Raw genomic sequence first — 7,367 nt, 5'->3', positions numbered from 1 at the left:
TCCTTGGTTAAAAGTACACAAACAAAGGTCTCCTCCCGTAGGTCGCGAGTCATGAGCGCTATTTCCCTACTGTGGTGAGTGGGTAAGTTTACTCTTAGAGGAGATTTTACTTTTTTGCATCACATTGTACAATTTAGATAGCAGAGTGGATATTTACCACAAACAATCTTTATTTTCTAGGAATAAAAGTTAGAACACACTGGCACTCACCGGTATACAGTAAAACACAGCAGCTGGTATCTAGACAGATTCTGTGCCAATTCTGTCGCCAAGCATAAAAAGAAAAATATTCAAATTAAAAGATACCGCGCTATGGGATGTACGATCTAAATGTGAATGCTCACTTGGTGGGTGAGCACGTCACTCAGGGTGTACATAGAAGCCTAACCAAAGTTAATGAGATCACCCCCTTAGGTTTGTACCTTTACGTGGATGCAGGCGTATGTCAATACAGTCACTGGTTCATAAAAAGACATGCGGTACATGCGGTCCTTTAACCCCTTCCCGACCTGTGACACAGCATATGCGTCATGAAAGTCGGTGCCAACCCGACCTGTGAAGCATATGCTGTGTCACAGAATGATCGCGTCCCTGGAGGCCGGGTGAAAGGGTTAACTCCAATTTCACCCTACCAACAGGGACAGGGGGAGTGGTACTTCAGCCCAGGGGGGGTGGCTTCGCCTCCCCGTGGCTACGATCGCTCTGATTGGCTGTTGAAAGTGAAACAGCCAATCAGAGCGATTTGTAATATTTCACCTATGAAAACTGGTGAAATATTACAATCCAGCCATGGCCGATGCTGCAATATCATCGGCCATGGCTGGAAACCCTGATCTGCCCCCCCACAACCAAACGCAGTGCCTTTTACCTGCGGATTTTTCAAAAAATGGTGCGGAAAAATCTCACACGAATCCGCAACGTGGGCACATAGCCTTAGGGTTGGAATTAGAGTTAGGGTTGGAATTAGGGCTACGGTTGGAAATAGGGTTAAGAATAGGCTTGTGGTTAGGGTTATGGTTAGGGGTGTGTTGGGGTTAAAGTTGTGGTTAGGGGTGTGTTGGGGTTAAAGTTGTGGTTAGGGTTGGGGTTAGGGTTGGGATTAGGGTTAGGGTTGGGATTAGGGTTAGGGATTAGGGGTGTGTTGGGGTTAGGGTTGTGATTAGGGTTATGGCTAGAGTTGGGATTAGGGTTAGGGGTGTGTTGGGGTTAGTGTTGGAGTTAGAATTGAGGGGTTTCCACTGTTTAGGCACATCAGGGGTCTCCAAACGCAACATGGCGCCACCATTGATTCCAGCCAATCTTGCGTTCAAAAAGTCAAAAGGTGCTCCCTCCCTTCCGAGCCCCGACGTGCGCCCAAACAGTGGTTTACCCCCACATATGGGGTACCAGCATACTCAGGACAAACTGGGCAACAATTATTGGGGTCCAATTTCTCCTGTTACCCTTGCAAAAATAAAAAATTGCTTGCTAAAACATAATTTTAGAGGAATGAAAAATTATTTTTTATTTTCACGGCTCTGCGTTATAAACTTCTGTGAAGCACTTGGGGGTTCAAAGTGCTCACTATACATCTAGATAAGTTCCTTGGGGGGTCTAGTTTCCAAAATGGGGTCACTTGTGGGGGGTTTCTACTGTTTAGGCACATCAGGGGCTCTGCAAATGCAACGTGACACCCGCAGACCATTCCATCAAAATCTGCATTTCAAAACGTCACTGCTTCCCTTCCGAGCCCCGATGTGTGCCCAAACAGTGGTTTACCCCCACATATGGGGTACCAGCGTACTCAGGACAAACTGGACAACAACTATTGGGGTCCAATTTCTCCTGTTACTCTTGCAAAAATAAAAAATTGCTTGCTAAAACATAATTTTTGAGGAATGAAAAATTATTTTTTATTTTCACGGCTCTGCGTTGTAAACTTCTATGAAGCACTTGGGGGTTCTAAGTGCTCACTATACATCTAGATAAGTTCCTTGGGGGGTCTAGTTTCCAAAATTGGGTCAGTTGTGGGGGGTTTCTACTGTTTAGGCACATCAGGGGCTCTGCAAATGGAATGTGACGCCCGCAGACCACTCCATCAAAGCCTGCATTTCAAAACGTCACTACCTCCCTTCCGAGCCCCGACTTGTGCCCAAACAGTGGTTTACCCCCACATATGGGGTATCAGTGTACTCAGGACAAACTGGGCAACAACTATTGGGGTCCAATTTCTCCTGTTACCCTTGTGAAAAAAAAATTGCTTGCTAAAACATCATTTTTGAGGAAAGAAAAATGATTTTTTATTTTCACGGCTCTGCGTTGTAAACTTCTGTGAAGCACTTGGGGGTTCAAAGTGCTCACCACATATCTAGATAAGTTCCTTGGGGGGTCTAGTTTCCAAAATAGGGTCACTTGTGGGGGGTTTCTACTGTTTAGACACATCAGGGGCTCTGCAAAAGTAACATGATGACCGCAGACCATTCCATCAAAGTCTGCATTCCAAAACGTCACTACTTCCCTTCCGAGCACCGACGCGTGCCCAAACAGTGGTTTTCCCCCACATATGGGGTATCAGCATACTCAGGAGAAACTGGACAACAACCTTTGGGGTCCAATTTCTCCTGTTACCCTTGGGAAAATAAAAAATTGTGGGCTAAATAATCATTTTTGAGAAAAGAAAAATTTATTTATTTTTTATTTTCATGGCTCTGCGTTATAAACTTCTGTGAAGCACTTAGGGGTTCAAAGTGCTCACCACACATCTAGATTAGTTCCTTGGGAGGTCTAGTTTCCAAAATTGGGTCACTTGTGGGGGAGCTCCAATGTTTAGGCACACAGGGGCAATCCAAACGCGACATGGTGTCCGCTAATGATTGGAGCTAATTTTCCATTCAAAAAGCCAAATGGCGTGCCTTCCCTTCTGAGCCCTGCCGTGCGCCCAAACAGTGGTTTACCCCCACATATGGGGTATCATCGTACTCAGGACAAACTGGACAACAAGATTTGGGGTCCAATTTCTCCTGTTACCCTTGGGAAAATAAAAAAATCTGGGCTAAAAATCATTTTTGAGGAAAGAAAAATTATTTTTTATTTTCACGGCTCTGTGGTATAAACTTCTGTGAAGCACTTGGGGGTTCGAAGTCCTCACCACACATCTAGATTAGTTCCTTGGGAGGTCTAGTTTCCAAAATGGGGTCACTTGTGGGGGAGCTCCAATGTTTAGGCACACAGGGGCTCTCCAAACGCGACATGGTGTCTGCTAACGATTGGAGCTAATTTTCCATTCAAAAAGTCAAATGGCGCGCCTTCCCTTCCGAGCCCTGCCGTGTGCCCAAACAGTGGTTTACCCCCACATGTTAGGTATCATTGTACTCAGGAGAAATTGCCCAATACATTTTAGGATCCATTTTATCCTGTTGCCCATATGGAAATGAACAAATTGAGGCTAAAAGAATTTTTTTGTGAAAAAAAAGTACTTTTTAATTTTTACGGATCAATTTGTGAAGCACCTAGGGGTTAAAAGTGCTCACTATGCATCTAGATAAGTTCCTTGGGGGGTCTAGTTTCCAAAATGGGGTCACTTGTGGGGGAGCTCCAATCTTTAGGCACACAGGGGCTCTCCAGACGCGACATGGTGTCCGCTAACGATTGGAGCTAATTTTTCATTCAAAAGTCAAATGGTGCTCCTTCCCTTCCGAGCCTTGCCATGTGCACAAACAGTGGTTTGTTACCACATATGAGGTATCGGTGTGCTCAGGAGCAGTTGCCCAACACATTATAGGATCCATTTTATCCTGTTGCCCATGTGAAAATGAAAAAAATTGAGGATAAAGACATTTTTTGTGAAAAAAAAGTACTTTTTAATTTTTACGGATCAATTTGTGAAGCACCTGGGGGTTCAAAGTGCTCACTATGCATCTAGATAAGCTCCTTGGGGGGTCTAGTTTCCAAAATGGGGTCACTTGTGGGGGAGCTCTAATCTTTAGGCACACAGGGGCTCTCCAAACGCGACATGGTGTCCGCTAAAGATTGGAGCCAATTTTTCATTGAAAAAGTCAAATGGCGCTCCTTCCCTTCCGAGCCCTGTCGTGTGCCCAAACAGTGGTTCCCCCCCACATATGGGGTATCGGCGTACTCAGGACAAATTGTACAATCACTTTTGTCATCCAGTTTCTCTTTTTACCCTTGGGAAAATAAAAAAAAATTGTTGCTAAAAGATCATTTTTGTGACTAAAAAGTTAAATGTTCATTTTTTCCTTCCATGTTGCTTCTGCTGCTGTGAAGCACCTGAAGGGTTAATAAACTTCTTGAATGTGGTTTTGAGTACCTTGAGGGGTGCAGTTTTTAGAATGGTGTCTTCAAACTGACTTCAAATGTGAGGTGGTCCCTAAAAAAATGGTTTTGTAAATTTTGTTGTAAAAATGGGAAATCGCTGGTCAAATTTTAACCCTTATAACTTCCTAGGAAAAAAAAAATTTGTTTCCAAAATTGTGCTGATGTAAAGTAGACCTCTGGGTAATGTTATTTATTAACTATTTTTGTCACATAACTCTCTGGTTTAACAGAATAAAAATTCAAAATTTGAAAATTGCGAAATTTTCAAAATTTTAGCCAAATTTCCATTTTTTTCACAAATGCAAAGATTATCGACCTAAATTTACCACTAACATGAAGCCCAATATGTCACGAAAAACAATCTCAGAACCGCTAGGATCCGTTGAAGCGTTCCTCAGTTATTACCTCATAAAGGGACACTGGTCAGAATTGCAAAAAAACGGCCAGGTCACTAAGGTCAAAATAGGCTGGGTCATGAAGGGGTTAAATACACACTTGCCAATAGTTGAACCAAATTACCATCTGGGTTTTACCATCTGATTTTTTTTTTTTACCATCTGATTTTTTTTTTTTACCATCTGATTTTTTTTTAATCGCAGCATGCCAACTGAAACATTTATGTGACCTGTGCTTGGTCAACTGTTAAAAGGGTATATGCATGCAAAAAGTCTGACATAGCCCGTGCGGCTAAGCACTTACCCTGCTTGCATTTCTCCCCAGTCACGAGTTGTGGGATCCAGTCCGTTCGTGTGGGTGGATGGACGGCGGGCTGTCGGAGTGTGACAATGCGGTACGTCACGGTGGGAGAACACAGAGTAGCCGCGCATAGTTATGGGCGCCCTGGCTGGTGGCATCCCTGGTTACCTGGCAGAAGAAAAATGGCCGACTATGCCTGGCAGCGTGTAACGTCACTACAGCTACGGAGCGTCTCTGAGGCTAAAAAGCAAACCAACAAGTTTCAACGGACTCAGTCCTTCTTCTTCAGGGTTAAAGTCCCTAATAATATATCTAATAGATGTGCCTTTTGTGGCGTGCCGGCGAGATGCGACTTTTAGGGTAAGGGCTTGTTTCCATTTGCGAGAAACATGTCCGTGTCTCGCATGTGGAAACCAAGCTGTGGCGCCGGCACTTGGGAGCGGAGCTGTGCAGCTCCATGTGTTCCTATGCGGCCGCACGCTCCATTCTGGAGTGCGGGCGCCAGAGCTTGGTTTCCACATGCGAGACACGGACATGTTTCTCGCAAATGGAAACAAGCCCTTAGGGGACCAATATCCATGGCCTCTTACCAGTCTGAGAATACTAGCCCCATGTGTAGTATGGTATATATTTTTAAATGATTTCAACACTCCAATTAATTAATACTAATTTGAGAGATATTGATATGGTTTCAATCATATATATATATCCCCCATAGCGCGCCGGTGTCCCCGCCTGCTCAGGACACTGGCACCTTGCTCCCAGCTACTAGAGGTGAGTATGTCTTTTTTTTTTTAATCGCAGCAGCATATGGGGCATATTATTCTATGGAGCATGTTATGGGGCCATCATCCTTTGTGCAGCATTATATGGGGCATAATATTCTATGGAGCATCTTATGGGGCCATCAACCTTTATGGAGCAGCATATGGGGCATATTATTCTATGGAGCCATCAACCTTTAGGGCTTGTTCACACCATCCTTTTTTTGCTGCGGATTTTTCAGGTCCTGATTTTGCAAAACCGCAGTGCAAAACCTGCGGTGGTTTTCACTGCGGTTTTCTGTCCTTTTTCTACTGCGGATTCCACTGCCGGTTTCCAGCTGCATTTTCCTATTGGTGCAGGTGGAAACCCACTGCGGAATCCGCAGAAAGAATTGACATGGTACTTCTTTTTTTCCGCAGAAAATCAGCGCGGATTTTCCAGCAGAAAAAAGGAACGTGGGAACACCAGATTTTGTTTTCCATAGGGTAACATTGTACTGTACCCTGCATGGAAAACATCTGCGGATCCGCAGCTGCAAATCCGCTGCGGATCCGCAGCAAAAACCGCAGCGTGTGAACATAGCCTTATACAAAAATAGGGAAAAAGGAAAAAAGGGGGAGAAAATAAGTCAGCTCACCGATCCCTCAGCAGTGCAACAATGTCCACGCACGGAGCTGCCTTGGTCAAGGGCGTAGTCCAGAGCCAGCAATGAAAGAGGAAAAATAATCTCCAGCATGGATCTTCTAAAAAGTCAATTTATTGGAAACATTTTAAAAATGCAAACATTTGCAAAGAGATGGGGGTCCCAGGTGGTCAACGCTGACGCGTTTCGACCATCAGGTCTTAGTCATCAGGTCGGTGTTTTTTGGCTTGGATTTCATGTGCGCCTTTTTTTTTATTTGCCCGTTTATTTTTTTCTATATCCAGCAGTGTGGATGGCGTTTGGGGCTTCTAGATGTTTTCAGCCATTTCATCAATTGTGAGTTTTTCAAAAGTCGTACAATTTTTCCCTAATTTCTTCAGTCGATCCTCTGGAGTGACGTTATGCGCGCCATATATTTGGCACAAATCCTCCTCCGGCTTGGGAAACCTGCGACCTTTGCACTAACCAGTTGCAAAAAGCCATGAAGACCATTTTGATGCAAAAGTCAGGAGCTGCTTGCGAAATTTGAAACAACAGGAACGAATACCATAAAACTAAAATGTGATCATAGAAAAAACCTTTTATTTTTGTCTTTAACTTATTTTGTGATTATTATTTTCATAGCGCAAGTTTCTCTAAAAGTTGCACACAAAAAAAAAAAGTCTCAGGCACAGATAAAATCGCTGCTGTACCTTTGCGACAAATTTTTGCAACCTCTCGAAAAGTCACGAGTGGTGAATCAGGGGGAAAACCATCTTATAAAGTCTGAACACGACGGAAGATAAATGGGCGAAGACATAGGAAACAGACGTGAAAAATGGCGCAACTTAAAAGAAGCGAATAAAGAACAGGCAAAAAAACAAAAATGGAGACCAAAAAAATGGGCAAATGAAATAATAAAGGAAGACCTCCCTGTAAGTTTGCCTTTTTGGTGTAATTTATGTCAGTA

General features: G+C 43.7%; 1 long non-coding RNA gene across 1 annotated transcript; it reads right to left on the bottom strand.

Annotated features, from left to right (window-relative positions):
• Positions 1-214: 214 nt before the first annotated feature.
• LOC143770156 (uncharacterized) lies at positions 215-7,288 on the bottom strand. Its single transcript, XR_013214560.1, has 3 exons — positions 6,413-7,288; positions 5,014-5,250; positions 215-262 (listed from the first exon to the last, which is right to left on the bottom strand). It is a non-coding gene; the product is annotated as an uncharacterized LOC143770156 (long non-coding RNA).
• Positions 7,289-7,367: the final 79 nt, after the last annotated feature.

This window comes from Ranitomeya variabilis, chromosome 4, assembly GCF_051348905.1.
Source record: "Ranitomeya variabilis isolate aRanVar5 chromosome 4, aRanVar5.hap1, whole genome shotgun sequence".
Lineage (NCBI taxonomy): Eukaryota > Metazoa > Chordata > Amphibia > Anura > Dendrobatidae > Ranitomeya > Ranitomeya variabilis.
Note: the sequence above shows the minus strand (reverse complement) of the source record. Positions and strands in the feature narration are given on the sequence as shown.